This window comes from Tamandua tetradactyla, chromosome 7 (assembly GCF_023851605.1).
Source record: "Tamandua tetradactyla isolate mTamTet1 chromosome 7, mTamTet1.pri, whole genome shotgun sequence".
Taxonomy (NCBI): Eukaryota; Metazoa; Chordata; class Mammalia; order Pilosa; family Myrmecophagidae; genus Tamandua; species Tamandua tetradactyla.
This window is the reverse complement of record NC_135333.1, coordinates 144,488,014-144,512,211: the sequence shown is the minus strand read 5'-3', so window position 1 is coordinate 144,512,211 and position 24,198 is coordinate 144,488,014. Positions and strand designations below refer to the sequence as shown.

The 24,198-nt window shown below is 38.3% G+C and overlaps 1 long non-coding RNA gene across 2 annotated transcripts in view; it reads left to right on the top strand.

The window, feature by feature from the left end:
• Positions 1-24,198, top strand: part of LOC143690209 (uncharacterized) — an 86,592-nt gene that overhangs the window by 6,747 nt on the left and 55,647 nt on the right. The window lies entirely within an intron of this gene.

Below are 24,198 nucleotides of genomic sequence, written 5' to 3'. Positions count from 1 at the left end.
CCTATGCTATTTCTGATGAGGAAACTAAGATTTAGAGACACTAAATAACTTGCCTCAGGTCACGTAGGAGTAAATTAGGAAGTCAAGGTGAGAACCCAGGCATGCTGGCACTTTCCTCTCTGCTATAGTGCCACCCCCGGAGCGCTGATGAAGATTGCAGCTTACTCATAAGGTTAGAGGTAGTTCAAGAATCTCGTGGCAGAACCTTTATGATGTGACATATGGGCACATGTTCCATTATCAAGAGGCTCGATGTTGCCTGGCCTCCCTCTGCTTCTTTGAAGAGCCATTTCCATTTTTGGAACCTTGGGCCAAAGGAATGTGGGCACACTTGGTGGACTCAGAAGTAAATGAAATGATTAAGCAAATGGAGAAAGCAACTTCTGGGAAATGATGAAAAGATTTCAGCTTAGCTCAGGATGACTAAAGAGGCCATCAGCCTGTAAATATTTCAGGGGTGGAAACAGCAGGAAGAAGGGATTTTTTTTCTGCATAAAGTAGAGAGAAATTGCATGATGGGACAGGCAAAGAACAGGGTTCAGTTCCTGAATCTGCTCTTTACTCTATGATGCTAGTGGTTTATCATGACTTTGATGATTTTCTCATCTCAAAGGAATGAACTATGATTGAATTAAAAATATGCAGTATCTCAGGAGAAATGCATCACAATCCATAGAAAATTCATTTGTCTTTTCATTCATTCATTAGATATGAATTGGCCATCTGCTTTGCAGCTGACACAAGAAGGGGAAGCTGTGTGTCATTGTGTCCATTTTTTACCAAAATATGTGTCCATTTTTGACCTATTCTATTTTACAGCAGAATCTTTTTTCTATGGAACATGTTCTATAATGACTATTCTTCCACAATAGTTATCCAGCTTGGATCAGAATTACTCATACACTGAAATGTATCAGCTACTGTGATGCTCCGGAGTGGTGAAGAGATGGGGAGAGACAGGATTATGCTGGTACTGGTACCATGTCTCCCTATTGCTTTTCTAATGCTATACTTTAAAGAATGGGAGGTTTAAGTTTCAAACATAGGCTAGTGAGTTCCTTGCATTTGCCACAATGTATGCTTGTCTACACATTTGTTAGTGAAATGAGAGTACATGGTTGCTTGATAACACAGGGACAACTGTCCAATACATTGGCTCCATTATCCTCCCATATACAGTATGAAAATTCTCTCTCTCAGGCTGCAAAGTCACAGAGTCTCAGTTTATCAGCTACATCCGGGTTGCTAACAAAAGCTAAAGCCACTGAGGGAAGGGCTTCTTGAAAAGCACACCTGTCCTTTTCAGACATTTTTGAAGTATCATGTTCTTTTTCTGATGTTTTTGGCCTTCCGCCCTTGCTTTTTTAGCACAGTTGGGAGGCCGTCCTGCGGCCTGAAGGTTGAAGAGAAATCCAAGTGAGTCCGCGGTCTTAATGAGTTTTGAATGCACACCCAGATGACACATTTTTTTTTTCAGTCTTGGTTATAAAAGTTACACCTGCAAAAATGGGACTCAGTCCAGAGAGGAAAGATATAACATTTTGCCTGAATGTGCAAAAAACTGAGTGGGGCGTTGTCTGCATCGCCGCAGGCTCCCGGCAGCCCAGAGGGTAAATGAGCATTTGTTTCTCACACACCATCTTTGAGTTGAAAATGAGTCACACACTCATGGAAAGAATGGTACTGTCTTCTTTTGTCTAACCCTGGAAGCTTTTGTGCTTTCTGAATTTGTCATAATGGGAATCTTGATTGTTTCCATTTCTGAGGCAAGTTATTAGAATTTATTTTTAATACAGAATAGAATTACTTTAAATGCATTGTTCTTGATTCGTGATTTGAGTCACAGCCAGCATATACAATTATGGAATTTTGTGGGGGGAAATTAATCTATTTGGTTCATCGAATCATCTAGAAGGATAGTTTGGTTCTCGAGTGGTCAAACTAGTTTGCTGTGACTAGTAATAAGTACAATTCATTGAATGTTTATGGTGTGCCAGCCACTGTGCTATGTGTTTTTTATAGCTTGTTTCTAATTCATGCATCAACTGTGAAATGCAGGTATCAAAAGACCCTCTTGATAGTGAGGATCAGGGCACCTAAGAAGTCACAGAGCTGGTGTGCTGGCTTGAAGCTGTTATGTACCCCAGAAAAGGCCATGTCCTTTTAACCCATTCCTGTGACTGCAGACCTATTGTGTGGGACCTTTCGTTAGGTTGTTACAATTGAGATGTGACCCACCCCATTCAAGGTGGGTGTTAATCCTTTACTGGAGTCCTTTATGAGAGGATAAAAGACAGAAAATGCCCGGAGAACTTAGAGAGAAAAACACACAGGGGAGTTTGGGGAGAGCTGAGTAGAAAGCCCTGGAGGAGCTAAGGGAGGACCTACAGAGGAAGCCACTGGAAGCCGAGCAGGAGGCAATGAAACTGGGGCACGAAGGACCAGCAGATGCCATGAGCCTTCTCATGTGACAGAGGTGTCCCAGGTGCTGGCAGCCTTTCTTCAGAGTCCAGGCATCATCCTGTTGATGCCTTAATTTGAACGTTTTCATGGCTTAAGAACTGCAAATTCTGAGTTAATAAATCCCCATTCTAAAAACTGATCCATTTCTGGTATATTGCATTCTGGTAGCTTTAGCAAACCAAAACAGCTAGTCAGTGAATGAAACTGGATTTGTAACCGTTTCTATCTTACTTTGGTGTCTGAGTTCCTTCCATTTTATAATACCTTACTTTCTGAAAATGTCAGTCAGTACCAAATTTGCTTCAGATTCTTATTAGAAAAGGGATGGTCCTAAAGTAAAAATCTTAATAACATTTTCCCATTTTCATAAGAAAATTATTTTGTAGGTTAGAAAATATTTTCAGCCTCTCTTTGATGTTCAAAGATGGGCAGGTACCCTTGGGTACTGGTATAATCTCTGTTATTCTAGGGACTTTAATTCTAATCTCATTTCATCCAGCACTGCATGGTCTTGGCCATGAGACTACCAGGTCCTAGATATCTGAAAATATACTGTGGAATGCACATATCAATTCTTGTCCTATTACTGCCTTCTTGATTAGTGGAGGAATAGCTTATGAATCATGTTCTGATGTATGTTTGCACAATAATTTTCAGACTTCTGGCAGAAAAGGCACGAGGGCAGGTATATGTAATAAAATATTTTTTATTTTATTTATTTTCCTTATCAGAAGGAAAAACATGTGAAGAGTATTGGCAGAGGCTGCAGTGTCTAAAATTATTGTTTGATTGTCTGCGATTATACACCATTTTTTCTGAATAGCTGACTCATTGCTGGTGTGTTAGGGCCAGGACTTATTCAGTATAATAGAGTGTTGTTAACAAAAGTAGGGTTAGGTATATTAAGGGCAGTTTCACACCTTTTCTCTTATTTCCTCTGGAAAATTAGAGGAGAGCAGGCACCCTCCTGAGGAACTTAACACAGAAAAAGTTCCAGATTTCCACTGCTGATTATTTTTGCCTTTCTTTTCGTCTGTTGGCTCTTTTTCCATGTCCACTGATTCCACGAGGCCAAGTCTAAACCTGATGCATGGATTACCTGGTAAATTGGGCTTACTCAATTTGATCTCCCCTGTATTTCTCCAGGTGCAAACTGGAGAGAACTTCCCTTTACCTCTTTTCTATTTTTACAACTTGGCATTTACTTCCTCTAGCTACCATGTCTGATCAAGCAGCAAATACAAGGCCAGCACACCAGGTTGATGCAACAGGCCAAGCCTCTGCTCACCAGGAAATGAAAGAATTCCTTTCTGTAACTGTCAGATGAGGAAAAGGGAAGGGCTATGCACAGCTAACAGTCTCTCTATAGCTGGCCACACCCTCTTGGCAGATGACAAGGCCTAGCCTCTTTTGCATCTGCCACATAGACATTTCCTTCAAAGGAATTTGTGAACACACTTATGAAGTCATCATTGGCCACTCCAGCCATCTCTGACCTTTCATTTCCCCGGAATATTCGGCACATTTTCCTGGTTTCATTCTAAATGAACATCCTCTTAATCACTTTGACAGTTGCAGCAGTTACCATGAATTGAGTCTCAGATATCAGAAAGCCAATTCAAACTGGCATAAGTCTTTAAGAATACTTATTGGCCCACCTAACTGGAGGTCCAAAAGTATGTAGGTAGTAAGGGTTGATTTGAGACAGGGGCACAATTATATCACCAAGGACTTGGTTTCTGTCCTCATCTCTAACATTCATTGGAAACAGATTCATGCTACGGCTGCTGTGCTCTCAGGGCTTCAAGATAGCTTCTGACAGCTCCCAGGTCTACAAACTTCCAGTCCCTAAAATATTAATATATTCCCCCAAGGCCCTAGAAAACCCTCACTCCTGCCTTGCTGCCCTAAACATGTATCTGTAGCCAGGTGGTAGGCAGACTCTGATTTTCATAGGCCTAAGGAACATGCCCAATCTCAAGGTACATTTCATTGGTCAAGCACAATCATTTTCCTGCCTTGCCCTAAAGATTGAAAACCCTCCATCTGTGTGATTAATTGCAACCTTGTTTGTATATATAAGATCTGCCTTGCAGTAAGAGTGGGTTTACTTACGACTCCTAGGTGTGTAAATCTCCCTGGCAGAGTGCAACTTGACTCCTGGGGATGAGCTTGGTTCTGGCACTATGGGATCGAAAGACTTCTTTACCAAAAGGGGTAAAAAATGAGGCAAAAATAAAGTGTCAGTGGCTGAGAGATTTCAAATAGAGTCGAGAGGTCATTCTTGAGGTTATTCTTATGCATTATATAGATATCTCGTTTCAGTTTTTAGTGTATTAGAATAGTTAGAAGGGAATACCTGAAACTGTTGAACTGTAATCCGGTAGCTTTGATTCTTGGACATGATTGTATAACTATAAAGCTTTCATGGTGTAACTGTGATTGTGAAAATCTTGTGACTGGCATTCTCTTTATCCAGTGTATATGGACAGATGAGTAAGAAAATAAAGCACAAAAAATAAACAGGTGGAGATAAGGGGTATGGGATGTTTTGGGTATTCTTTTTATTTTTGTTTTTTGGGGGTAATGAAAATGTTCAAACATTGATTGTGGTGATGAATGTGCAACTGTGAACCACTGATTGTACACTTTGGATGATTGTATAGTATGTGAATCTATCTCAAAAAATTGCATTAAAAAAGATTGGGTTTACTTAAAAGTGGTTTGATTTCTATTACACTGTGCCTATTCTCAAGCTAATATCTGCTTCCTGGTGACCCTCCACCTTCATTTGCTGATCTGATTTCCTAGACATCTCTGGAATATGACCGAAAACTTCTTGTCCCTCTACCTGGTTCTCCTAGAGATCCTAAAATAATCTAAAATAAAAGATTCAGTCCCTGATTTAAAAGGGTGAGATTTTTTAAAAATCTGCTGTTTTCTGAGAATGGTTAGAAATGGAAGTGTTGGATCTGAGAATGCATTCCACATCACCAGGCTGACAGAGGTGTGCTGGTGCCAGCTCATACTGACTCACGAGAATTGATCGAGTTTTCAAGAACTTTACGACAGGTTGTTAAACACAGCCATTATTTAAAGATAAATTGCATAAATTCATAATTAAATAAATTATGTTTAAAAGAAAGTTAATAAATTCTTTAATTTCATCATTTCCTGCTTCTTTTACTGCATTTTATTCATATCTATGCTCTTGATGTTATTTTTGTCTGTTTTAGCTGTATGCTGGAAATACTGTATAATGGTGTGTTACGATTACTATGCCACTCTACCCAACCTGGCATTTCATGACTGGTCAAAGTGAGAGTATTTACACAATGGACATTGATAATCTATAAACAAGGGATTTTTTTGGTAATTAAGCATTTGCCAACATACTACCAGCTGGTTTTCCAAATTTAAAATGAGAATGATAACAGTATATACCTTATTAGCATGATATAAGTCATATAAAGACCTTGGCTCAAAACCACCTGATGAAACGTGGCAATGATTATATCCTTCTCTGCCTTGTTAATGAGTACATTTAACATCATATGATCTTTAAGTACTGACTCAGGGCCAGTATTAGGAGTGTGAAGTATAATCACACAGTGATGTTGGCACAGTTATACAAAGAGATAAAGGCCCATAGGGAATGGGATAGAAAGACTTTCTCACTTGACCCCTGTGTATGGTAAGTGGGCCTCATCCTCCAGCCCTCAGGCTCTGGAGTGGGCTTGGAACCTACACTCATTCTCTTGGGGGCTTCTGCTGAGCTGTTTCCTGTTTCCACCTTCTGCTCCTCTTTTCTGTTTCCACCTTCCACCTCCAACACTTGCTAGAGGTGGCCTATGCTTTGGTCTTCAAAAGCCATCAAGGTACCACCCTGGCTGCCCCTTTTGCCTCTTATCTTCATGAGAGTCACCTGCCATCTCCCTGTCCCCAGTGTAGTTGCTGCTTTTATACCATGCCACCATGGGTGATCTCTACTACTCCTAACACCATTCTTACTTTTAATATCTGTAACCTCCTTTTCTCTGTTTCTTTTATTTTGCCTTTTCTGTCCCTTATTGCCTTATAGTCACCTCTGACTTTGACACAAAATGGAAACCATTTTGAGAAGCTGACAGCCATTCAAAATAATCCTCTCCTGTTTGGCAATTGTTTCATTTGAAAACTATTTATTAACTCCTTACTCCATGCAGTACACACGTGCTTGATATGTGTGTGGATTGAAAAAGCAATTCGTGCAAAGTTTTAGAGAAAGGTTCACATCTAGATATGTAGAAGCTATAGAAGAAAGAGAAAATAGGTCACATCTTACAAGGGGTGGGAAGGGGAAGGCATGAAAGGTCAGAAATAACTCCTTATAATTGGTTTTGGAAACTTTCCTGTATCATGGCAGTACTGACAGAGAGATAATTGGAATTTTAGTACCTTTATTGCCTGGCGTGTCTGTAATTATTTCTTGAAAATTTGCTCTTCCTAACTATATTTTATTGTAATTTCACTAAAGGCTGAGTTTTTTTTATCAGCCCCACCTTCCTTCACTCCTAATGGAATACAGATACTTAAAGGCAGCTTCATGCCTAAAGGTTAAAAAGTTTGCAATAGATATATTGAACAAAAGAATGAGTAATCAACCCACATGTTCTGATTTGATTTGAAGATTAGATAGCCTCTATCAAGGAAAATGTTTTCAGAGATTCATAGAAATTCAGGGGGTTAAAATGCCTTAAGATCATTTGGCCTAGTGATCCCCAAATATGGTTATATAACTCAGTTAAATGGGGGTGGGTTGAGATGGAATATCTCTAAAACATACTCTCAAGCTCACTCTAGGCCAACTGTTTCAGAATCCGTGTGTTATGTAAAAGTTACCTAGGTGATTGTGCAGGACTGACACATTTAGGATCCACAAGTAAAATCTGTCTTCACTTAGAGTCTGACAAACCCTGTGATGTTTAATTTTATGTTTCAACTTGGCTAGGTTATGATGTCCAGTTGTTTGGACAAGGATGGCCTGCTTGTTTCTGTGAAGGGACACTTCTAGGTGAATTTTGCATCTACATCCAGTCTATTACATCTACAATAAGCAAAGGAGATTGCCCTCAGCAATGTGGGTCTTCAACCAGTTGGACATCTTAAGAGTCAGAACTAAGGGTTTCAGAAGTCAGAATAAAAACATCTGCCTCAACTTCAAAATTGGCTCTTGCCAGACTTTCCAACCAGCCAGCTTCTTCTGTGAAAAAAATTCAAATTAAGGACTTCAACATCACCTTTATTGGAGTTTCCAGTTTGCAGTCTACCCTATAGAATTTGGACATGCTAGCCCCTATGGCTGTGTGAACCAATTCCTTGTAATAAATCCTTGTTATATATATATATGTGTGTGTGTGTGTGTGTGTGTGTATCCTGTTGGTTCTTTTTCTCTGTAGAATTCTGACTAATACAACTCCATTCTTCCTCCTTACTTCATTATTATAATAATGATATGTATGCTCATGAGATTTTTGTTGTCTGGGAATCCTCAGGTGTCCAACATTCTGGGGTCATCCTTGCTCTCCGTGGCAAAGTGAAATGACTTGGTGAATGTCTGAAGGGAGACCTATGCTTGCCTAACTCCTTGCCTACTTCAGTCTTTTTTATCTATACTCTCCAACTCTTAACTGTCCCTTAAACTCTTGCAGTGACTTTCTCCATTCTTCACACCCACTGAATGACCCCCTTTCTCCTTCATTCCCTGAAAAGCACCACTAACAACAATAACAAAAAAACATAGAACGCTTGTTTATTAATGAGCTGGACATTTATTTAGCATAAATGTATTGAGAAATCATCCTGTGCCAGGCAATGTACTGATAATAAAATGTAAGCTCCCTACAATCAAAACCAAAACAAAGATAAATATGATCCCTACCCTCATAAAGCTTACAGTCAATTGGGTGAGACAGATATCCTTAATCCAATAGCCACAAATATGTATAAAATTACAGCTGAGATACATAAAGAAGAAATACTCAGAAGTTTTAAGGAGAAGAAGTACTTGATGTACTTGATAAGAGAAATTGACTTATTTGGGGACTTAAAAGATGGCTTCCACAAAGATATGATAATGAAGCAGAAACCTATTTAAGGAAACAACATATGCAAAGGCCCTGTGGTGGTGGTGTGGTACTGAAAAAATGCTTATGTGCTAAAATTCTTAGTGAAAATGGGAATGTGGAACACAATGAACCCGACCAAAGAAGTTGAGACTGCAGAGGAGATAGAGAAAGAAGGCAGGGGAAGCCTCTTGCAGGGTAGCTGCACAGGAGCCAAGAGGAGATTTTGAAATGGAGGAGCATTCAAATATGTTGAGCACTTCTGAGAATCAAATAAGATGAGGCCTGCTTAGAGGAACAGGAAAGGCTTTTTTCCAAATCAGCACATTGCCTGCAAAAGCTGTTGCTGCAGTGCTTGCATGTGTTTGCATTCTTCAAAAGGATAAGCCTCTCTTTTCAATACTAGTAATATCAGCCAATACTAATAATCTCTTTGGGACAGCTAAAATTCAGCTTCTTCATTCCATTCATTAACTCAAGAAATATTTATGAGAACCTTTTATGTGTTTTTGGTAATGGGGATTCAGCATTGAACAAAAAAGAAAAGACTATCCCTTCTGTCATGGAGCTTTGAGAAACAGACTATAAACAATTAAATAGTTAAAATATATAGTATGTCAGCATGAGATGAAATATATATATATATTGAGAGGGAGAAGAATGAGGGATGGTAGGTGGGTAGGGGAGAGAGTTGCAATCTTCAATATGGTACAAATTAGGTGGTCAGGAGACTTTCTTGAGAAAGTATTTGAGGAAAGGTCTTGTTTTAGTCTTCTGACTGCTAAAACAAACACCGTGCAATGGGTTGGCTTAAACAATGGGAATTTATTGGTTTATGGTTTTTAGGCTAGGAGAAGTCCAAAATCAAGGCATCAACAAGGCAATGTGTCCTCTCAGAAGACTGTGGCATTCTGGAGCTTGCTGCCAGCTAGCCTTGATCCTTGGCTTTTCTGTCATGTGGCAGCTTCTCCCGGCTTCTTCCTCTTCCAGGTTTTGGTGACTTCTGGCTTCTGGCCACTCCCTGTGGCTTTCTCTCTATGTGTCTGAACTTCATTTCTGCTTATAAAGGACTCCAGCAACAGGATTAAGACTCATCCTGATTCAACTGGGCCACACCTTAACTGAAGTAACCTCAACGAAAGTTTCTATTTTACAATGTGTTCATACCCACAGGAATGGGTTATGATTAAGAACATGTTATTCTGGGGTACACAGCTCCAAGCCACTATAGACCTGAAGGTGGTTGAAAGCAAACCATATAGATATCTGGGAGAAGAGTATTCCAAGCCAAGGGAACAGTCAGGGCAAAGACCCTGAGGCAGGAACACGTAGGAAAGTACCAGAAGCTGCAAGAAAACTCATGTAGCTGGAGTGGATGAATAAGGGAGAGAGTAGCAAGAGATGAGATAAGAGAGAAAATGGAGTATGGGGTATCCAGATTGTGTCAGGCCCTCTAGGTGATTTTAAAGATTCCATTGGTGTGTTGGACAAGGGTGGTAAAGGTGTAAGCAGTAAGAAGTAGAGTTTATGAAAGTTAAGGTGAAAATTAGCTTTAATCAAAATCTCCAGCCATTGTGCAATCCCTAGCATGTTAAGGTAATTCCCCAAATAATAACCTCCTTAATAGTAGGTGGTGAGAAGAATTGCCCTCGATGCCTGAAATTGCAGATCTCACTCCAGTCAAAATGGTTAGCCAAATATTTTAAAACTTCAACTTCTGTGTGGGACTAAAGGGAGAGATTTTTATTGGGTGCCAAATTTATATTTTGGATAGCACATTACACAATTTAACTTGTATAGTCAGTTTAGTTGAACACCATATGTCCATGGACTCTTGAATAGGGTTTGAGTTTTGTTGGCTTGTCCAGATTAGTGTGATGCCCCAATAAATCCCAGAGTAATTTTGGGCAGTAAATAAAGAAGGATTTGAAAGTCCCTTTGGGGGACTTGGGAGAAAGAGGGCAATATTCAACTTCCCCATTTGGAGAATTTCTGATATTCTCACAAGCAGTGGGGACAACCAAATCAATAGGCTGAGCCCTTGATCTTGGGGTTTCCCCCTATGAAACTTATTCCTGCAAAGGATAGGCTAAACCCACTTAAAATTAGACCTAAGAATCATCCCCAGAAAACCTCCTTTATTGCTCAGATGTGGACTCTCTCTCTAAGCTAATTCAGCAGGTGAACTCACTGCCCTCCCTCCTATGTGGGTCATGACTCCCACGGGTGTAAATCTCCCAGGCAATATGGAACAGAAATCCTTGGATGAGCTGGGACCTAGCATTAAGGGATTGAGAAAACCTTCTTGACCAAAAGGGGGAAGAGAGAAATGAAACAAAATAACGTTTCAGTGGCTGAAAGATTTCAAACAGTTGAGAGGTTCTCCTGGAGGTTATTCTTATGCATTATATAGATATCCCTTTCTAGTTTATGTTATATCAGTGTGAGTGGAGGAAAGTACCTAAAACACTTGAACTGTGTTCCAGTAGCCTTGATTCTTGAAGATAATTGTATAAAGATAGAACCTTTACAATGTGACTATGTGATTGTGACAACCTTGTGTCTGATGTTTCTTTTATCCAGAGTATGGGCAGTTGAGTTTAAAAATATGCATAAAAAATTAAAAAATAATGGGGGGGGGGGTCAAAGGGTTAAATAAATTAGGTAGGTTGAAATTAGTGGTCAATGAGAGGGAGGGGTAAGTTGTATGGTATGTATGAGTTTTTCTTCTTATTTTCTTTTTTCTGAAGTGATGCAAATGTTCTAAAAAATGATCATGGTGATGGGCACACAACTATGTGATGACATTTGAGCCATTAATTGTATACCATGTATGGAATGTGTGTGTGTGAAGAGTTCACAATAAAAATATTTTTTAAAAAAGGACCACATATCATAAAGCCCCCTTTACATGAAATATCCAGAATAAGCAAATCCATAGAGACAGAAGTTAAAATAGTGGTTGCTTATTGTTGGGTTAATTGAGGGAAATGAAGAGTGAAAGCTAATGGTTGTGGGGTTTCGTTTTGCAGTAATGAAAATGTTTTAAAATTGATTGGGTGAGAGTTGCACAATTTTGTGAATATGCTAAAAAAGCACTGAGTTGTATGCTTTAAATGGGTGAATTACGTCTCAATAAATCTATTATAATACAAAAAAATAGCAGGTCAAAGTAACCTACATTAATTAAGAATGCAATTGTCTCCCCAAAGAGAAGCATCATTTAACTACGGTCTATTTAGAATTAAAAATAAAAATGTTCAAAAGATTCAGAACTATTAATATTGTTGTGTTAGGAATATTTGCAAAAATCAGTATTTTATAAATTTGAAATGTTTGAGTAACTATGGTATATTAGAGTGATAGTCTTATAATTCCAACTTCAAGTATGTAATTGAATAATTGACTTAGGAATAATTACTAATGTTGGATTCAGTATTAGGATATTAAGAGGGCTCAAATTTCATCATATTAGTAAAGTTAATTTATCTAAATTATTAAGTATTTGGAAGGGCTTATAATCTGACATTTTATCTTTAAAAGAAATAAAATATATTAAATTTGTAAATGATGCTTGCAACATTTGCAGGTGTTTAGGGTACCAAATTATAAATGGGAACCAACTTGTATTATTCAAATCCTCCTTATCAAGTGCTTGTAAATATTTGCTAGATTTACGAATAGGGTAATAATCAGAACATAAAATCTTAAGGAAGAATTCAGTTTCAGCATCTGTAACTTTAATAAACGGATAATAATAAAATATCCTGAATAATCTTTTTTGCACGATAAATTGATAATTACATTTATCAACAGTTGTTTTCTGTGTGGTTTCTAGAACTCTGTTTCTTTGCTACATTTTGTTCACTGCTTCTTTTTCCTCTCACACTTATTTGCAGTATATATTTTAATGAAAATTACCATTCAGAAAGAAAAAAAAATAGACGTGTGGGGTCCTGACAAATTCCCAGATGTGCCTGGTGGGGTTGTACAGCATTACGTGTGCTCTTTTTCCTGTAGTTTGGTAGACTTTCTTTTGGTAATAATCATTCTTCTGAAATACTGGAGCGCAGCCCAGGCAGAATTAATTCACAAGATTACACGTTATTCTCATCTCCTCTGGAACAATTATTCTTCCATTATGCACCCTATCTCCTAAATTTTATCATTTTAGAGCAAGAAATATACCTTGAATAACAAAGAACAGTGTTCTCCAGCTTGTGTCAGGCTAATGAGATATTAATTATCAATTAAAGGATAATATTTATTCATCTGAATTAATTGGATAGCTATATTGTTCCATTTGTGGGGGAGAGTTTTAAATAGTCTTGAAAATTACATTATAATCTACAGCTTAAAGATTTTTTGGTTTTTTGGTGATACATTTTAAAATAAAGCTACTACTAGGGATGAATCACTTATTCTGTATCTTTCTAGCTCCATAGCCATGTCTGGGTCAATTTCAGAGCATTTAGGACCAGACTTTAAAAATAGTAACATTCTGAAGGAATACAGACTGCTGCTGAAGGAGTTCAGACTGTGCAACAGGACCAATTGTAAAAATTTAGAAATGGATAGCACAACATTACCTGATGGTAGCACAGTAATAAAAGTCCACTGAACGTGAGTATGGTTGAGGGAGAAAGGCAGGGGGCACATATGACACCAGAAGGAAAGATAGAAGATAAAGACTGAGATGGTATGGCTTAGGAATGCCTAGAGTGGACAATGATGGTGATTAAATGTACAAATATAGAAGTATTTTTGCATGAGGGGGAACAAATAAATGTCAACAGTGCAAGGGGTTGAAAATGGATGGTATACAAGAAAAGGTACAATCAATGCAAGCTGGGGTTTACAGTCAATACTGACATTGTAATATGCTTCCACTGAATGTGGTAAAGGCATTATGCCAAAACTAAATCTCAACAAGCAGGGAGAATGGGGGTGTGGCATGGAGTCTATGCAGAAGAAAAGGAAATATCTTCAAAACATTATGGTGGGAAAAGCATGTCTATTTATTCAGGTTGGATTGTATATGTATGAATAAGATTGTTTAGAAATGAACAGAGGGTGGGCCATGGTGGCTCAGCAGGCAGAGTTTTCACCTGCCATCCCGGAGACCCAGATTCGATTCCTGGTGCCTGCCCATGCAAAAAAAAAAAAAAAAAAAAAAGAACAGAGAGACACAAGTGCTAGAGAAAATATGGAGGAAGAGATGTGCCTACTCACGGCTGGTAGGGAAGCTGAGAGGTGCCGTGCTTCCAGAGGGCAGTGTGGTGGTTCCACAGGAGGCTAGAGGTGGGGTTACCATATGACCTTGCAAACCTGTTGCTCAGTATATACCTGGAGGAACTGAGAGTGGAGACACAAATGGACATTTGAACACTGGTGTTTTGGGCAGCAGTGTTGAGATTCGCAATGGATGGAGGTGGCCTATGGGTACAAGGACTGATGAATGGAAGAAGGAATTGTGGTATTTATATAGAATGGACTACTGAGCAGCTGCAAGAAGGAATGAAGTTGTGAGGCATACAACTAGGTAAATGAACCTTAAAGACAGTCTAATAAAATGTCAGAAACAAAAAGACAAATATTATCATGCCTCACTCACATGGATTAACTATAATATACAGACTCCAAGAATTGAAGTCTCGAGCATGGGTTATCCGGTTGGGACCTATTATAAAGGTTCTTAGATTATAAGCTCATATAGCAGTCACATATATTTAAGAGGTGTAACTGATATTTCTAAATTCTGAGATACTGAGCTATTTGCATATAACCTGGCCATTCTCTGAAACTTCGGGTATTTATGTGACGTCTAAGACTCAGAGTCAGAGTTCTGAAGCTATGGAAGTCAGCAGTACCCCATTTAGGAACTGTTTAAAACACTGAAAAAGTGATCAGACTTCCTCTAGAGATATGAACGAAGCTGATCTGAATAGGACTAAGGTAAATCAGAATACTAGGTAAAGGATGATATGGCCCATATTTTCAAACTTCAACCTCTGTGCATGACCAAAGGGAAAGATGTTTATTCGGTGCAAAATTTCTATTTTGGGTAGCACATTATCTAATTTAACTTGTATGGTCAGTTTACGTGAATACCACACTTACATTGAATCTTGAATAGGGCGTGAGATCTTGTTGATTTGTACAGGTTAGTGTGATGCCCAGATATATGCCAGAGTAATTTGATCAGAGGATAAAAAGTATTTTCGAAGTCCCCTTGGGGGACTGGGAAGAAGGGAGATAATATTAAACTTCCCTATCCGGAGAATTCCTGATATTCTCACAAGCAGTGGGGACAACCAGATCTATAGGCTGAGCCCTCAATGTTAGGTTTTGCCCGTTTAAAGCTTAGTCCTGCAAAGAAGCAGCTAAGCCTACTGATAATTATGTCAAGAGTCATTCCCAAAGAACTTCTTTTGTTGCTCACACATAGCTTCTCTCTCTAAACCGATGTGGCAGGTACACTCATTGCCCTTCCCTCTGCGTGGGACATGATTCCAAGGGATGTAAATTTCCCTTGCAATGTGGGACCTGACTCCCTGGGATGAGACAGGACCAGGCATTTAGGAATGAGAAAGCCTCTGAATCAAAAGGGGAAAGAGAGAAATGAGACAAAGTAAAGTTTCAGTGGCTGAGAGATTTCCAACAGAGTCAAGAGGTTATCCTAGAGGTCATTCTTATGCATTATATAGATAGCTCTTTTAGTTTATGGTGTATTCGAGTGGCTAGTTAGAAGTACCTGAAGCTATTGAACTGTGTTTCAGTAGTAGCCTTGATTCTTGAGGAAGACTGTATAATCATATAGTTATATATATATATGACTGTATAACCATATTGTCACATTTACAATGTGACTTTTGTGAAAACCTTGTGTCTGATGCTTCTTTTATCCAGGGTATGGACAGATGAGTAAAAAGGAAGGTTAAAAAATTAAATAGGGGGAGATAAAGGGTAAAAGTGGGTAGACTGAAATACTGTGGGTCAATGAGAGGGAGGGGCAGGGGGTACAGGATGTATGAGTTCTTTTTTCTTCATTTTATTTCTTTTTCTGAAGTGATGCAATGTTCTAAAAATGATCATAGTGAAGAATACACAACTATGTGATGATACTGTGAGCCATTGATTGTATAATATGGTTGGACTGCATGTGTATGTGTGTGGCTATTGCTCAATAAAAATATTTTTTAAAGATGGTAACAGACCCCTAGAGTCTTTTATTTATTTATTTTTTAGATGCACATTTATGTCTCCCCAAATATATTAAGCAAGAGAAGAATTGTGAAACTCTAGAAAGATGAGCTTAAACCTTGCTTGAAGGTTTATAAATTTAAGCCTAAGTTAAGAAAAGTATATTCATCATTTTATATTTTCTTGTAATCCCTTTTACAAATGATTTTCGACATTATGGGTTGGATGGTTTTCATTTTGTTTATTTGCTTGCTAATAGGAGCTCAGGTTTTTGCTACTATTTGGGGGTAAAGTAGAAGAGGTGGCAGCAAATGGAGAAAAAAGGACACTTTAAAATATACCAGTGAAATAAAATTCAGGGGAACAATGGGTGTGATGCCATCTGCTCCCATTTCCACACATACCATAACTCCCATTATACCTGTTTTCATATGTTAGGATTTCATATATATTTATTTGAATAAAGCATTTTATGGCTTAAAAAGTTAAATAGCCCCTGATAGACAATTGGATTTTCTTTAATAATAATGTGCTGAATCTATTTATCTGGGGTGTTCTCTCATCTGTTGTCATGTATAAGCATTCCAGTAGTTATAGGAACAAAATTAGAGCCTTTTTACTTCTTAGGTTAGATTTTATTCTAAATACATGGGGCATGTGTTTCTCAAAATGTTTATACAATTTGCACATATAGGTTGACAATAGCAACATTTAATAGAGCTTTTCTTTCTAGATCCTTTAGCAATGATTTGAATAAAAAGGTCTCTATAGATGTCTTAATAATTGTATCAATAGGGAAATTTTCTATCACTTGTAACTGAAAAAGTCATATACTTTTCTTTATATAGCTGAGAAAGACACAATTCCACAGGTGGTAACAAATCTTTAAAGAAAAATTTGGAATTATCACATGTTACAGAATAGTGTTTTGTCCTATAGAAATAAAATATGTAAAAGGTTAATTTTTCTAGACTCCACATGAAAAAAAAGTAAAAAAGAAACAGTCGAAATGAATTTTATTAAAATATATGTCATTTAACTGATATACCAAAAATATTAAAATTCCAACATGTAATCAACATAAACATTATTGAGACTTTTTTCTGTGCCAAATTTCAAAATCCTGGTGCATATTTATACTTATAGCACATAGCAATTTGGTCTAGTCGAGTTTCAAGTTCTCAATAACCATGCGTTGCCAGTGGTCCCCATATTGGATAGCCTAATTATACATTCCTGAGAGCAAGTACACAGATATTTTACACCTCAAGATACAGTTATTGTTCACATGATCTGCTTAGTAACAGTGGCCATCAATTATTATTCTATTCTCAAAAGAAGTCATAAAATAGCAAGTTGATAGGAAGTTCAGGCCCACGAGGTGACATAGAGGTTCCTCGTAGCTTTCCCATAAAATCTTTCTTGATTCTGTTTATATGTTTTGCTGTTATTATTAATTTATTTGTTTCATCTTAGGCTTTAAGCCAGATAGATATCAAAACCATTTACCTATTTCCTTGTTTAAATTGATACAGACCGACCTAACTGATTACAACCAATAAAAAGAAAAGGCTTTTATTATCTTCTCTAGACTTGCACTCTTCTTTTCTTAGATGTCATTGAAGAGACTGCCAACAGAGAAGAGAAGGAGCATTTCTACTCCTGTTCTAGGATTAATTTTCTTTTTAACCTCCTGGTTGATAATAGTATAATCAATTAGCCTTGTTTCTAGTTTGCTCATTTTCCCTTTTTTACACCCTTCCCTCCTGATAAATATTTTCAGTGTGGTTTTTATAAAATCAAACATATTAAATCTCAACAGAATAATAAGCTCCTAGATAATTCACTTTGGTAATACATTGTAGTACAAAAAGACATTGCTAAATAACTGTTTTCTCTTTTATTTCTAAGTCTCCATTTCTGCTTGATGGTAACTATTTCACAACATCTAGGCAGAATTTAATAAATGTTTTAAGTGAATATATAGATCAACTTTACTACAATTATCTTGTTTTATGTATCTACTCAACAAGATTATTTATCATGTGACCATCCCAAAGTTGGTGTATGGTATCAGTGGGAAGTGTGTGTCTGTCATTTGTAGTTTCCTATTGATGCACAACAAATTACCACCAACTTAGTCACTTAAAACCTTACCCATTCATTATTTCACAGTTCTGTAGGCCAGAAGTCTACACAAGACAAAACTACTCAGGGTCTCATGATGCTGCTAGTTAGGGTGTCACCTAGGACTGGAGTCTCATCTAAAGCTTAGGGTCCCCTTCAAAGCTCATGTGGTCTTTGGCAAAAATCACTTCCTTCCAGCTCTCTGACTCGTGGCATCTGGGTCTTCAAAGCTATCAGGAAAATCTCTCCTAGGCTTCATATCTCTTCTCAGAAAGAGTCTAAGCCTGGTTAGGTCAAGTCCATCAAAGGACAATCGAGGTAAAGTATTTAGTGGTCTTAAAACATCTGCAAAATCCCTTTTGCCATATAACTAATCATGGATATAACACCAGAGACTAAACATCATAGGGACCATCTTGGAAGCCACACTGCCCCCATGCTTTACTCTAAACTCTCTCTCCACTATCCAAGAATTTTATAATTTTATAATTCTCCACTATCCAAGTTGTGAGGTCCACTTTCCCAGGGTAGTTTGCAAAAAAAAACTGGATTTTCAGAATCTCTTGGTAAACTATAGGAATGCAACCTATTTTTGTGAATCAGATGCATCTAAGTAGGAGTCAACTTTGGAGATAAACTGTAAGAGGAAGAAGGTTGGGGGGTGCTCATTCATTTTCTGAAATGGGTAGTGGCTGTGGTAGCGTCTTACTTAGGCCAGTTCTATTGCATATGTGATAATCAGGTTCATGTGTCAACTTGGCCAGGTGATGGTACCTGGTTGTCTGGTCAAATAAATACTGGCCTATCTGTTGCTGTGAGAATATTTCATGGACTTAAATCATGAGCACATTGGTTGCATCCATGGCTGATTTCATCTGCAGTTGGCTAAGGGGAGTGTCTTCCACAATGAGTGGTACGTAATCTAATCTAATCTAATCACCTGAAGGCTTTCAAGGAAAATTCAGAAGAGAATCTCTTTCTGCCTTAGCCAGCCAGCCTCTCCTGGGGAGTCCCTTTAGGACCTTCATTGGAGCTGCCAGCTTGCTGCCTACCCTACATAGTTTGGACACTTGTGTCCCCATAGTTGCATGAAACATTTGTAAATCTCATATTTACAGATATCTCCTGTTGATTCCATTTCTCTAGAGAATGCTGACTAAGACAGCATAATTACAAGAACTGTTTCTGGAGGCTGATCTTGAGCCTGTTTCAATTCTCTGATCTAATCTCTCTCAATAAATTCAATTGCTACTGAAAACTAGCTATAGTAGATTCTGTTACTTACAATTAATACCCCCAACTGAATCAGTTCCTAATATTCCCTGTGTATACCTTATGACCCCAAGGAAACCATGTCTTTCCAATAAAGTGAAATTATATTTTCCCTTGCAAAAAAAAAAGTCTGTGGTTTACTAGAGGAGCATCTTATGTCTGTTATTTTTTTTAACTATTACTTTATTTGCATTTTCTGGAGCATAATTATTATGTACCCATAAGTTTATTATGTACCCATAAATAAAACGAACAAAAAAAGTATTATGCTTGGGACTTCCAGGAAGATGGCTGAATAGAGTTGCTTGAGACTTAAGATTAGCCCTGCTCCACAGAAAAGTTAGAGAAGGGACAGGAAGGTGGTGATTTGGGAGTACAACTGACCTGAGAGAGCTTTCTGCACCTCATAGAGCACCCTGGTTGCAGAGGCCGAGGAACTGAGAGGCAGAAAGCTGGAGCCTGGTGCAGAGGTGTGGAGCCTGTGGCAGTGCACAGATGGGAGCCAGGGACTAGGAGTTAAGCCAGGCCACATTCTTTGGGCACGCTACCCTCACCAGCACAGCCCTGTGACCTACTACTCAATCCAGATCCCATGTACCTGAACCCCTTCACCTGCTCCTATTCCCTGCACTAAAGGTGCCCCCACCCCACCAGCCCCCAGTGCACGTACCTGTTTCATGCCCCCACCACAAGTGCAGCCCAACCAACCTCTCCTCCACCCCTCCTGAGCACTACCTCCCCCTCTCTGGTCCCTGCAGGTTGTTGCCAGTACATAAAGCCTGCAGGCACTAACCTCCATACCCAGGCTACCCCTGCCTCCTGCCCATAGTGTTGCGCAGCCTCACCCCACCCCACTCCTGAGATCAGTGCATCAGTTTACAGCACTCCTAGGCCCACACATGTTCACAACCGAATCACATCATTCAACTCTGGGAACCACACTTTATAGCAGTCCCAAAACTGCACATGTGCATGGCCCTCAGCCACATTTCCCAACTCTGAGAAAGTGCTGACCTGCACAACCAGGTCACATCTATGCCCAATCCACAGCTCTACACATGCGCACAAAGAGCCCTGTGCCTTAGACCAATGCACACCAGGGTTACGTACTCCTCCCAGACTGGTGCACCCACACAGCAACATCCTCCCAGGCCACTGGGTGTTCACATTCACAAGCATCAGCATAACATCCCCAACCTCTGCTTATGCCTGCCCTGAAACAAATCACTGCACTGAGGGCCCCACCCCATACCCTGGTCCCTTCTGTACAACCATCCCACAAACATAGGGGCTTAGACTACTGAAAGAAATCAACTCCCAAAGTAAATCAATCAAGATATTTATATGCCTTAAAGACAGCAGAAGATCACTATATATATCACAATGCAAACAGATATAGCCCTGCTTAATGACCAAATGAAAACACCAGAGGAGACACAGGTGTTGGAACAACTAATCAAAGATGCTCATACAACTCTACTTAATAAAATAAGTATGATAGCAAATGACATAAAGGAGATTAAGAAGACAGTAGAAGAGCATGAAGAGGAATTTGAAAGAATAAATAGAAAAGTAGTGGATATCACAGAGATTAAAGATTCTGTGGACCAAATGAAAAACATACTAGAAGCACACAACACAAGATTTGAAGAGACAGAAGCAAGAATAAGTAATATGGATGACAAGATAACTGACTTCAAAGACTCGAAACAGCAAATGGCAAAAAAAGATGGAAAAAAATTTAATTGGATCTCAGGGAAAAGATAGACAAAACAAAGTGCACAAATGTAAGAATCATTGGTGCCCCAGAAGGAGAACACAGGAGTAAAGGGCTAGGAAGAGTAATTGAGAATATAATGTGGGGAAACTTCCCAACCATCATAAAGGACATAAATAAACAAGTCAAAGAAGCCCAATGATCTCCAAACAGAATATATCCAAATATGCCTTCCCCAAGATACATACTAATCAGTCTGTCAGATGTTGAAGAGAAGCAGAAAATCCTGAAAGCAGCAAGAGGAAAACAATCTACTACATACAAGGGAAACCAAATACGACTGAGTTCAGAAAACTCAACTAGCACCCTGGAGGTGAGAAGGCAGTGGTATGATATATTCAAGACCCTCAAGGAGAAAGACTTCCAGTCAAGAGCTCTGTACCCAGCCAAATTGTCCTTCAAAACTGAGGGAGAGATTAAAATTTTCACAGACAAAGAAGTCCTGAAAGAATTTGTCAACAAGAGACTGGCCCTATAAGAAATACTGAAAGTAGTGTTGCCAGCTGACAAAAAAAATAAAGGCAGCAGAAGGAGGTCTGGAGGAGGGACAGAATTGAAGAGTACCACTAAGAGTAATTTAAAGAATGCAAAGAGAAAGAGAGAAAAGAATATATAGATCTGACAAATAAAACTTAAAGGATAAGAATGGTTGATCCCAGAAATGCCTTTTCCATAATAACTTTGAATGTTAATGGACTAAACTTGCCAATTAAAAGATGCAGATTGGCAGAATGGATTAAGAAACACAGTCCAGCTATATGCTGCTTACAAGAGACTCATTTTAGACACAAGGGTGCAAAAGATTGAAAGTGAAAGGATGGAAAAAGATCTTCCATGCAAGTTGTAACCAAAAGAAAGCAGGATTAGCTATACTAATATCAGACAAAATAGACTTTAAATGTAAAGGTGTCATAAGAGACAAAGAAGGCCACTATATACTAATTAAAAGGTCAATTCACTGAGAAGATATAACAATCATAAATGTTTATGTTCCCTATCAAGGAGCTCCAAAATGCATGAGACAGACATTGGCAAAACTGAAGGGAGAGAGATATTTCAACAATAATAGCAGGAGGCTTCAATACACCACACTCCTCTATAGATAGAATGACCAGACAGAAGATCAACAAGAAAACAGACAAGTTAAATAACTTGATAAATGAGTTAGACCTAACAGACATATATACATCATTGCACCCCAAAGCACAAGGATATACATTCTTCTCTAGTGCTCTTGGAACACTATCCAGGATAGATCCTATGTGGGGCACAAAACAGGTCTTTATAAATTTTAAAACATTTAAATTATTCAAAGCACTTTTTCTGATCACAGTAGGATAAAACTGGATCTCAATAACCACTATAGAATGAGAAAATTCACAAATATATGGATATTAAATAACACATTCTTAAACAACCAGTGGGTCAAAGAAGAAATCGTGAGAAAAATCAGTAGCCATCTGGAGATGAATAAAAATGAGAATACAACTTATCAGAACTTATGGGATGTGGCAAAGGCTGTGCTGAGAGGGAAATTTATTGCCTTAAATGCTTATATTAAAAAACAAGAAAAAGCAAAAATTGAGGACTTAACAGCACACCTGGAGGAAATTGAGAAAGAACAGCAAATTAACTCCAAACAAATAGATGAAGAGAAATAACAAAGATTAAAGCAGAGATAAATGAATGGGAGAACAAAAGAATAATAGAAAGAATCAATAAAACCAAAAGTTGGTTCTTTGAGAAAATCAGTAAAACTGATGGGCTGCTAGCAAGACTGACAAAGAAAAAAGGAGAGAGGATGCAAATAGACAAAATCAGAAATGAGAAGGGGTATATTACCACAGATCCTGAAGAAATAAAAGAAATCATAAGAGGATACTATGAACTGCTATATGGCAATGAACTAGAAAACTTAGAAGAAATGGACAAATTACTGGAGATACACAAACAAGCTACACAGACTCAGGATGAAATAGAAGAGTTCAACAAGTCAATCACAAGTGTATTAGTTAGGGTTCTCTAGATAAACGGAATCAACAGGGAACACTTGCAAATATAAAATTTATAAAAGTGTCTCATGTGACCACAGGAACGCAGAGTCCAAATCCACAGGACAGTCTGTGAAGCCAACGACTCCGATGGAGGGTCTGGATGAACTCCACAGGAGAGGCTCACCATCCGAAGCAGGAATGGGGCCTGTCTCCTCTGAGTCCTCCTTAAAAGGCTTCCCATGATTAGATTTAGCATCACTAATTGTAGAAGACATTTCCCTTTGGCTGATTACAAATGGAATCAGCTGTGGATGCAGCTGACGTGCTCATGACCTAATCCTATGAAATGTCCTCATTGCAACAGACAGGCCAGTGCTTGCCCAATCAGATAAACAGCTACCACAACTTGGCTGAGTTGACACATGTCCCTAACCATGACAACAACTAAAGTGATTCAATTATGCATCAAAAATCTTCCTACAAAGAAAAGCCCAGGTCCAGATGGCTTCACAGGGCAACTTTATCAAACATTCCAAAAAGAACTAATACCAATCCTGCTCAAACTTTTCCAAAACTTGAGGAAAAAGGAACTCTATCTAATTCATTTTATGAAGCTACTATCATTTTAATACCAAAACTGGGTAAAGATGTTATAAGAAAGGAAAACCACAGGCCAGCCTCCCTAATGAACATAGATGCAAAATTCTCAATAAAATATTAGCAAATCGAATCCAACAACACGTTAAAAGAATTATACAACATGACCAAGTGGGGTTTATAACAGGAATGCAAGGATGGTTTAACACAAGAAAATCAATTTTGTCAAATGCTTTTTCAGCATCAATTGAGATGATCTTGTAATTTTTCCCTTTTGATTTGTTAATATGCATTACATTAATTGATTTTCTTGTGTTGAACCATCCCTGCATTCCTGGTATAAAACCCACTTGGTCATGATGTACAAAGATCCTGAGAATTCTACAGCAAGTTACTTGAGCTAATAAACAAATTCAACAAGGTGGGAGGATATAAAATTAATGTGCAAAAATCAGTAATATTTCTATACACAAGCAATGACCTAGCTGAGGAGTCAGTTAAGGAAAAAATTCCATTCAAAATAGCAACTAAAAAAATCAAGTACTTAGGAATGAACTTAACTATGGACATAAAGGACTTGTACATAGAAATCTACATAACATTGCTAAAAGAAATTAAAAGAGATGTCTGTGGAAAGACAGTCCCTGCTTATGGATAGGAA